Raw genomic sequence first — 10,850 nt, 5'->3', positions numbered from 1 at the left:
TACCTGTGTCATTGGTACCTATATGTACTACGACCTCTGGCTCCTCACCCTCCCGCTTCAGGATATCTTGGACGCGATCAGTAACATCCCGAAACCTGGCACAAGGGAGGCAAACTACCATCCGGGTCTCCTGACTGCATCCACAGAATCGCCTGTCTGACTCCCTAACTATTGTGTCCCCTATTGTTACTGCCTTCCTCTTCCTTTCCCTACCCTTCTGAGCTATAGGTTCGGACTCTGTGCCGGAGGCACGGCCGCTGTTCCTTCCCCCAAGGTAGGCTGTTCCCCCCACCCCCCCAACAGTACTCAAACAGGAGTACTTATTGTCAAGGGGTACAGCCACTGGGGTACTCTCTAGTACCTGACTCTTCCCCTTCCCCCTCCTAACTGTGACCCACCTGTCAGCCTCCCATGGCCCCGGTGTGTCCACCTGCCTGTAACTCCTCTCTATCAACTCCTCGCTCTCCCTGACCAGACGAAGGTCATCGAGCTGCAACTCCAGTTCCCTGGCACGGTCCCTTAGGAACTGCAGCTCGGCGCACCTGGCACAGATGTGAACGTCCGGGAGGCTGGGAGACTCCAGGACCTCCCACATCCGACACCGAGAACAATAAGCTGCCCTCACACTCATAATTCCCAGCATGGAACCGTAATCCCACGGTGGATTTGTTCGTTGACTTGTGAACATGCGTGATTAATGACCCTGCAACTGGGGACTGAATAAATAGTTAGTCTAACAATTCAAATCATACACACCAATCTCCGTGCCTTTCTCCCTCACCCCTAGCTACTTACCCCATTTCCCTCACCACACCCTCCTCACAGTTCCTCTTCCTCATAGGGCCCTCTACTCCAGCCCTCCCTTCTTGCTCCCTCCAATCATCTTTGCTTCGTCCCCACCTGCCCCTCCCCCTTCCCTCTTCTCTATCCGCCTCAGTTACACCGCTACTCAACCAGTCTCCCACTCTGTTTCACCCCTTTCCTCACGCTCTTCTTCTCTATCACCACTCTCTCTACTCCTCTATTAACAAATCGTACTCCTCTCTCTTGTCTCTCTTCATCTACTCACTCTCTCATGCCTCTCTTCATTTCTCTCACACTCTCTCCCCTCTATCCATCTGTTTCTCTTACTCTTCCATTCTCTCTCCTGTCCCACAATCCCTGTCGCTACCCCTATCACCCGCCACCTCACTCTCAATCTCAGTCACCCTCTGTCTTCCCATCTCCATCTCTTCCTCTCTCACGCACTTTCTCACCTCAACCAAACTTGTCTCTCTCACTCAGTCACCTCCACCACTCTGCAAGAACGACGAGTCAGCTTACAGAGAGGAGGAGCAGCGTCTAACGGACTGGTGCAGAGCCAACAACCTGTCTCTTAATGTGAACAAAACAAAAGAGATGGTTGTTTACTTCAGGAGGCACGGAGCGACCACTCCCCGCTGAACATCGACGGCTCCTCGGTAGAGATCGTTAAGAACACAAAATTTCTTGGTGTTCACCTGACGAAGAATATCACCTGGTCCCTCAACAGCAGCTCCATAGCAAAGAAAGCCCAGCAATGTCTCTACTTTCTGCAAAGGCTGAGGAAAGTCCATCTTTCCCCCCCCCCCCCCATCCTCATCACATTCTACAGGGGTTGTATTGAGAGCATCCTGAGCAGCTGCATCACGGCCTGGTTTAGAAATTGCACTATCTCGGATCGCAAGACCCTGCAGCGGATAGTGAGGTCAACTGAGAATATCATCGGGGCCTCTCTTCCCGCCATCACGGATATTTACCCTACACGCGGCATCCGCAAAGCAAACAGCATTATGAAGAACCCCACGCACCCCTCATACAATCTCTTCTCCCTCCTGCCGTCTGGGAAAAGGCACTGAAGCATTCGGGCTCTCGCGGCCAGACTATGAAACGGTTTCTTCCCGCAAGCTATTAGACTCCTCAATACCCAGAGCCTGGACTGACAACTTACTGCACTATTGTCCTGTTTATTATTTTCTGTAATGTCTGCACTGTTTTGTGCACTTTATGTAGTCCTGGATAGGTCTGTGGTCTGGTGTAGTTTTTTTTTCTTCTTTTCTGTATTGTTTTTTATGTGGTTCAGTCCAGTTTTTGTACTGTGTCATGTAACACCATCGTCCTGAAAAAAAACCACGTTATCTCATTTTTACTAAGTACTGTACCAGCAGTTATGGTCGGAATGACAATAAAAGTGACGACTTGAATCGGCAGCTTCTGCGGGTTTGTTTCCGAGGCCCCGCCCACGCTCTGATGACGCAATAAGCACACTGCGCATGCTCACATTCCCGGGCTGGGCAGTGTTTTTTTTCTTTGTGTTGAAGCGGGTCCGGAGCGGCGGATTGTCTACGGGATCCGGATCGGGAGAGGGTCCTCGCCCCCACGGGCGGGGAGCCGGGGGTTTGGGGAGTCGGATCATTCTCTGCGGAGCGGGACCGACAAGATCCATGCGGTGAGTATTGAGTCCGGTCCCGACCGATGCTGGGCAGTGAGTCCCGTTAACTTCCACGAACTCGCGGTCTCACCCCGCTTCCTGGACAAAACCTGCCGGGGTCGGTCCGAACCTAGGGATATTTTCCATGGTGTGTTGATAAAAGTTGGTTCGGGGAGAAGGGTAAATGCCAAAGTTCCTGTTGCTCTATCTTTGTCATTTTACTACATAGTAGTATGTACTATTAATTCAGAGTCTGTGCGTTGCTGGAGGACCATTAGTGATCGTCCTTGATCCCTTCTCCCACCCGTTTCATCTGCTTAATCCCTGCCAATCTGGTTCAACCTCTGTCCAGCCTGCATCCCACCACCTCGATGATAAATATCGACAATCTCTAATCTACCGTTGCCTTCATTGTGAAGTATTTTGTCTCACGGAGTTACTTCTGATATCGGTGTTTGTTACCTGATCTACCAGAGGATTTATTTAATGCAGAATAAGGAAGGATAAAGACAGTCACCACAATTTTAGTTTCAAAGTTACCAAATGGCCGCTGTGTTAATCTTTGTCAGACGGAGACTCTCAGCGTTTAAAGTTGAGTCTGTTTTTTCCTGTTTTGGTCATTTTTAGAGAGGCAATTTTCCTGTTGCCAGGAGCAGCCAGGATCTGCAGGGAGTGGAGCACAATTTTATCGCTCTCTGGTCACTTCCGCTCATTGAGAGTTAGTGGCCTCGGGAGCAGATGGAACAGACTGATAGTGGGGTGGGGAGGATGTTGTGAGCATTTACTGTATCGACTGTATTAACCCTGTGTTGGAATGCAGAGAAAACTGATGAATGTGGGCATGACATTTGTGCGACTTTGTTCAGGCCGACACAAACATCTTGTAATCAGTCAATAGTTGTGCATCATTTAAAGTAAAAAGAGAAAATGCTGGAACCGTTCAGCAGATCGGGCAGCATCAGTTCTGATACTGAGTCTCCCACAGTTTCTCTTTCCACACATCCAATCTGATGTACCGAGTTTCCAGCATTTAATTTCAATTTGAAATGAAAAGCCTGTTATTCCTGTTAGCCCACAGGAAATGCGACGGCCAAATGTACTGGGCAAGATCTCATTTAACAATAAGATAATGATAAAATGCTTTCGGTTTAGCTGCTGGAGACAATATGAAACGTATCCCTGCCTGCTGGTGACCCGCGCCCAGGTTTGCCAGCCCAATATCTGACCCAGTCAGAGGATTATCAGGTTCCCATTCTGCCATAGTTTGATGTAGGAGTGTTAATTTTTGAACTCTGATTGGCCGAGACACTACAGCATGTTATCAGCAACAAAGGAGTCCTGCGAAGTTGCTGCTTGGACTGTAATCCTGAGATGCAGACTCCGGGAATATGGAACTGTCAGTTTTTGGGATTTGGCCAGGTCAGTACTTCTGTAGCTGGGGCTGAATGTTCCTCCTTCCACAATGAATCAGAAGTCTCGGGTTGCTGGACATTGGTTGTGGGGAAATCCCTGATGTGGGGACGATGTGCGAGGTAAATGTCACGTTCAGCTGTGCGACCCTATCACAGATTTTAACCCTGGTGAAATGGATCTGGGGATCAAGTTGCTCGGGCTCATGAGGTGTTGAGAGAGTGGTTATGGTCTGTGGTCAGATGCTTGTTTCTGGGGTTCCTTTGGAGGCAATGAGTGCTGATCTGAGGTGAGAATGAGTTCCTATACCATCCCTCACATGGAGAGGAGGTCATTAAATGTTTGCAGTAGTAGAATTGGACCCAGGGTTCAGTGTTCAAACCGTATTTCGAAATTACCCCTCACTGTCACCTGTCTGTTAGTCAATGGTCCTGGACCTGTGCTCAATGGAGTTCAGAGGGACAGTGGGGGTGGGGGTTGTGCTTGTTTAAGGAAACTTACCGAATGCTGAAAAGCCTGGATACAGTGGACATGGAGAGGATAATTCCATTAGATGGAGAGTCTGGGATCTGAGAACACAGTCCCAGAATAAAGAAGCTTCCCTTTAAAATTGAGATGAGGAGAATATCAAGTAAAGGGTGACTGATCTGTAGAATTTGTTGCCACAGAGGGTGGATGAAGCTGTTATTGGGGTATATTTATGGCAGAGGTTAATATATTTGTGTTTGTTCCTAGTAGCTTCAGGGTTACATGAGGAAGGCAGAAATATGGTGTTGGAATGAAATCAGCCATGGTTGAATGGTGGGGCAGACCAGATGGATCAAATCGCATAATCCTGTTCCTGACTGAATGATGGCTCCTCCTTATCGCATTTCATTTTGTGACGTGTGAGGAACAATTACAGATTTGTTCACTCAGATCATTATATTTGTCTTAATGTTTAAATTTCAGTGAGTTTTATTTTTAGGAACATTGAGCAGTAATGTTTTGTTCTCCTTTGTGTTGTTAACGTGCTTCATTGTTTTTCATTTTAAAGTTAGAACTGCGGTGAGAGATTTATTGGAAGAAAAGCCGACAACTGGAAGCAAACCACAACTGAGGACGAGGGAAGATCAACAAGTGAACCAGCCCAAGGACTGAGAGCATCAGCTGGACAGAACCCTTCAGACTCAGGGATTCGATAGATTCACTCAGGAGAAAGTTTGGTGAGTCTCATTTACTCAAACACTGGTCCTTTAGACATTCCATACCTGCACAAAGAAAGGTAGGAAATAGTTGGGGTGAGACTGAATGTGCCCAGAGGTACCAGTTATGTCTCTGTCAGACCAGTTACAATCACTCCAGGTCTGGTGATGTGCTGTCAGTATCCCAGCTCTTTAAAGTCACTCACATTCCCTCTGTGTGTTCATTTCAAGGTCTTGCATCTTGTGAAGTAGCTTTCGGTCACTTCCGAGTGGGGAGATGGAAACAAAGTGAAGAGTTTATACTTAATATCTTTCAAGAAAAGTAATTCTTTAAATTTAACTGCTGCAAATTTGCTTGGCCTTTTCTCCTTGGAGTGATGGAGAATGAGAGGTGACCTGATAGAACTGTATAAAATGATGAGAGGCTTTGATCATGTGGATAGCCAGAGGCTTTCTTCCCAGGGCTGAAATGACTGACATGAGGGGGTATAGTTTTAAGGTGCTTGGCGGAAGGTAGAGGGGGGATGTCAGGGGAATTTTTTCACACAGAGTGGTGGGTCTGTTATGCATTGCTGGCAACAGTGGTGGAGGCGGATACAATAGGGTATTTTAAGAAACTCTTAGATAGGTACATGGAGCTCAGAAAAATAGTATTATGCAGTTGGGTAATTCTAGACAGTTTCTAGAGCAGGTTACCAGGTTGGCAGAACATTGTGGGCCGAAGGGCCTGTAAGTACCGTAGACTTCTATGTTCCATGTTCAAACTTCCGACCCACACCCTGTATATTCCCAACCAAATGATTGATATAGATGACAAGTAACAATAGGTGTAACCATGGGGAACATCGCGAAGCACTGGCGAGTCCAATAAACAGCCCCTCCCCATCACCCTCTGCGTCCTGCCATTTAGCTGTTCCCAGACACTGGGGCTCTGTCACAAACACAACGTTCAGGAAGATTAGTCAGTAATTAACATGCAAAGGGAACTGTTGCTTCCTGAAAGGTCTGATCCTGTCTGATTTAATGGACCAACTCATCCCTTCTTTATGACTCAATTTTTCCTGGGACCCATCCTCCCATGTTATGCTGTGTCTGATAACCCACATCCCCTACCTCCCTCCATCCCACTAATGGCCCCATACCCTTTCCACCATTTACCCCACACCCACACACGTAAACTGATCCACATCACCCACATCCTCCTTTCCAGCTTGGGGAACCACAACTAATTGACCCCACAGTCTCGTCTTGGGAAAGAAACTAAATACAGATCTGCAAGAGCAGGCAGCTGGACTCTCCAGCTGTCTGGCTTGGACCCGCCCACTTCCATGGCAACTAACCATATGACATATAATATAATATAATATATAACATATGACATATAACCATATAACAATTACAGCACCGAAACAGGCCATCTCGGCCCTTCTAGTCTGTGCCAAATGCTTACTCTTACCTAGTCCCACTGGCCTGCACCCAGCCCATAACCCTCCATTCCTTTCCTGTCCATATACCTATACAATTTTACTTTAAATGACAATACCGAACCTGCCTCTACCATTTCTACTGGAAGCTCATTCACAAAGCTACCACTCTCTGAATAAAGAAATTCCCCCTCATGTTACCCTTAAACTTCTGCCCCCTAACTCTCAACTCATCTCATCTTGTTTGAATCTCCCCTACTTTCAACGGAAAAAAGCCTATCCACGTCAACTCAATCTATCCCCCTCATAATTTTAAATACCTCTATCAAGTCCCCCTCAACCTTCTATGCTCCAAATAGTAAAGACCTAACTTATTCAACCTTTCCCTGTAACTTAGGTGCTGAAACCCAGGTAACATTCTAGTAAATCTTTGCTGTACTCTCTCTATTTTGTTGAAATCTTTCCTATAATTCGCTGACCAGAACTGTACACAATACTCCAAATTTGGCCTTACCAATGCCTTGTACAATTTTAACATTACATCCCAACTCCTATACTCAAAGCACTGATTTATGAAGGCCAGCATACCAAAAGCTTTCTGCACCACCCTATCCACATGAGATTCCACCTTCAGCGAACTATGAACCATTATTCCTAGATCACTCTGTTCTACTGCATTCTTCAATGCCCTACCATTTACCATGTATGTCCTATTTGGATTATTCCTACCAAAATGTATTACCTCACGCTTAACAGCATTAAACTCCATCTGCCATCATTCAGCCCAATCCTCTGACTGGCCTAAATCTCTCTGCAAGCTTTGAAAACCTACTTCATTATCCACAACGCCACCTACCTTAGTATCATCTGCATACTTACAAATCCAATATAGCACCCCATCATCCAGATCATTAATGTATATGACAAACAACATTTTACCCAATACAGATCCCTGAGGCACACCACTAGTCACCGGCCTCCAACCTGACAAACAGTTATCCACCAGTATTCTCATGCATCTCCCATCCAGCCACTGTTGAATCCATTTTAATACTTCAATATTAATACCTAACGATTGAACCTTCCTAACTAACCTTCCGTGCGGAACCTTGTCAAAGGCCTTACGGAAGTTCATATAGACAACATCCACTGGTTTACCATGGTCAACTTTCCTCGTAACCTCTTCAAAAAATTCCAAAAGATCTGTCAAACATGACTTTCCACGCACAAATCCATGCTGACTATTCCTAATCAGACCCTGTCTATCCAGAGAATTATATATACCATCTCTAAGAATACTTTCCATTAATTTACCCACCACTGATGTCAAACTGACAGGCCTATAATTGCTAGGTTTTCTCTTAGAACCCTTCTTAAACAATGGAACCACATGGGCAATATGCCAATCCTCCGGCACCATCCCCGTTTCTAATGACATTTGAAATATTTCTGTCAGAGCCCCTGCTATTTCTACACTAACTTTCCTCAATGTCCGAGGGAATATCCTGTCAGGACCCAGAAATTTATCCACTTCTATATTCCTTAAAAGCGTCAGTAATTCCTCCTCTTTAATGGTCATAGTTTCCATAACTTCCCTACTTGTTTCCCTTACCTTACACAATTCAATATCCTTCTCCTTAGTGAATACCGAAGAAAATAAATTGTTCAAAATCTACCCCATCTCTTTCGGCTCCACACATAGCTGTCCACTCTGATTCTCTAAGGGACCAATTTTATCCCTCACTATCATTTTGCTATTAATATAACTGTAGAAACCCTTCGGATTTATTTTCACCTTACTTGCCAAAACAACCTCGCATCTTCTTTTAGCTTTTCTAATTTCTTTCTTAAAATTCTTTTTACATTCTTTATATTCCTCGAGCACCTCATTTACTCCATGCTGCCTATATTTATTGCAGATCTCCCTCTTTTTCTGAACCAAGTTTCCAATATCCCTTGAAAACCGTGGTGCTCTCAAACTTTTAACCATTCCTTTCAACCTAACAGGAACATAAAGGTTCTCTACCCTCAAATTTTCACCTTTTAATGACTTCCATTTCTCTATTACATCCTTCCCATAAAACAAATTGTCCCAATCCACTCCTTCTAAATCCTTTTGCATCTCCTCAAAGTTAGCCTTTCTTCAATCAAAAATCTCAACTCTGGGTCCAGTCCTATTCTTCTCCATAATTATATTGAAACTAATGGTATTGTGATCACTGGATCCGAAGTGCTCCCCAATACATACATTCAACACATACTAATACTCAATTTACACAAACCCGTGATCAGCCCCCTTCCTCACCCCCTCCTGAACAGGAATACTACCGCCATCAGCTGGAATTGGCACTGTGTTGCGATTTGCAGGAGGTCCCCGTGGAACCTCCGGAGGTCAGAGGGACAGAACAGAGGGTTTGGCTGACCCGTCATTTCACTGAGACATCCCAGAACTCCCCAACAAATCCATCAAACTATATCTGGGGGAACTTCACTGACCAACAAATATAGTGCATCTCAGCAATCAGCTGTTTGAATGATACACTGACTTAGAGGAAGGAGTATCTGTGGTCCACATTGTCAGAGTTTTTAGTTTACCAGGAGACGAAGACTGCAGGGATGAGAGGCCTTCTGTTAACTGATACGAATCTGTGTTTACACTGCTAGCAATTCCAGTTTACATCAATAAAACAATTCTTTGTGAAATTATAAACAACAGGATACTGCATTGACTGACGCACCCCACACCAGATCACCCTGGAAAGTTTTCCCCAGAAACATTTGGTGTTTTGTGACCCTGTTCGAGAAAAGGGCCATAATGCCCACTCCATGAACATCATGGCAAAGCTGAGCACATAGCAGGAGACTTAAACTCATACAATACAAGATTCAGTGATGAAGCCTGTTAAATTTCCTTCATTGTCCCCCTGAAATCATTAAAACGTCCATTGAACAGCTTTTGAAAACAAGTTCTCACCCACACGTGACATCACTGTGCACCCCCACATGCCTGATGTCACGTGTGGGTTCCCCACACCGGGGTCTGACTTCACTCTGTACCCCCTCATGCCTGATGACACGTGTGGGTTCCCCACACCGGGGTCTGACTTCACTCTGTACCCCCTCATGCCTGATGACACGTGTGGGTTCCCCACATTGGGATGTGACGTCACGTGTACCCCCTCATGCCTGATGTCACGTGTGGGTTCCCCACACCTGGAGCTGACATCGTGTGCGCAGTTCCTTACGTCACACTGGCGCTGAGACGGTTGAACTTTACCAGCTGAGGTAAAAATTACCTGGCCTACCCACACCACCCCACAGTCAACAGAGGAGTTACGCTCTTCCCATTGGTGTGAAGTGATGTCAATCACTGGTTGCATCCAATAGCAGAGGCAGACCAGCTGAGAAGGCGTTACCCCCACTGAATTCATTTCTTGCTCCCGCTTCGAACTTCCCGTCACAGCAGAACAAATCCCAAAGTAGATGTCCAGCTTTTTGAATTATTTCCTTTTTCCTTCCACGGGAAGTTGGGTGAGTTTGTGAAATGACTTCTGCGGCCGAAGTATAATCTGTCACTGACAGGTAGGAGGAAACTGCTCCTTGATGCAGGCTTCTCGTGGAGTAAGTGATCTGGCAGAAAGACATAGGTGAGGGATTTTACTGAGAGGATAAAGGTGGTGTGAGAGCGGGTGAACAGCATGGAGTCTGAGAGGATGTTTGTTCCAGCGGGGGTTCAATGAGCAGGATGGGGAAGAAGCCCATTGAAAGTGGGGAAGGGACATGAGGGGCTCGTCTGTGGAAATGTCTGAGCCCGATGGCGGCAAGCAGAGATATTCTCCATTTGGGGGGGGGGGGCGGGGGGCAAACACTGGCAGACCGTTGAGCTGCAAGTTTGGCCAATGGTCTGGGCAAAGCGGAGATTGGACTGGTGTTGGGGAGTAAGGATGCACTGGTCTTGTATCTTATTGAATGACAAGATGGACTGGATGGGCTGAATGACCTTTTCCTGTTGTCTGTGTATTTAATGAGAAGGAATAACCAGACCCTGCTTGGGTCTGCAGGATTTCCCAGTGAGTGTTGAAAGGACAAGTGCTTGGAGCCCAGTTTTTCTCAAACTGTGACAACAATTTGGCTGAGGGACCAAATTCAACATTTCTAAGGCTGCTTTTGAAAAAAAATATTTTTATACATTGATAACGACACAAAATGTATATTTATGACTATTGACACAATATATGCATTTGTATATTTTTAATGATATAGAACCTGTATTGCTATATTGATAATGACATAGAATTGTGTAATTTATGTTCCGTGTGTTATCTGAATGTACTTGACTGTGTGCTGCCACAAGTCAGTGTTTCTCTGTACCTGGATTAGAGG

General features: G+C 45.8%; 1 protein-coding gene across 1 annotated transcript in view; it reads left to right on the top strand.

Annotated features, from left to right (window-relative positions):
• The first annotated feature begins 2,335 nt into the window (after positions 1-2,335).
• LOC140720651 (NACHT, LRR and PYD domains-containing protein 3-like) overlaps positions 2,336-10,850 on the top strand; it is a 44,649-nt gene continuing 36,134 nt past the window's right edge. The window contains exons 1-2 of the mRNA XM_073035491.1: positions 2,336-2,467; positions 4,896-5,064. The gene's annotated coding sequence lies outside the window, so the exon portion shown is untranslated. The remainder of the gene's footprint in view (positions 2,468-4,895; positions 5,065-10,850) is intronic.

Source organism: Hemitrygon akajei, unplaced genomic scaffold (assembly GCF_048418815.1).
Source record: "Hemitrygon akajei unplaced genomic scaffold, sHemAka1.3 Scf000045, whole genome shotgun sequence".
NCBI classification, from domain to species: Eukaryota; Metazoa; Chordata; class Chondrichthyes; order Myliobatiformes; family Dasyatidae; genus Hemitrygon; species Hemitrygon akajei.
Note: the sequence above shows the minus strand (reverse complement) of the source record. Positions and strands in the feature narration are given on the sequence as shown.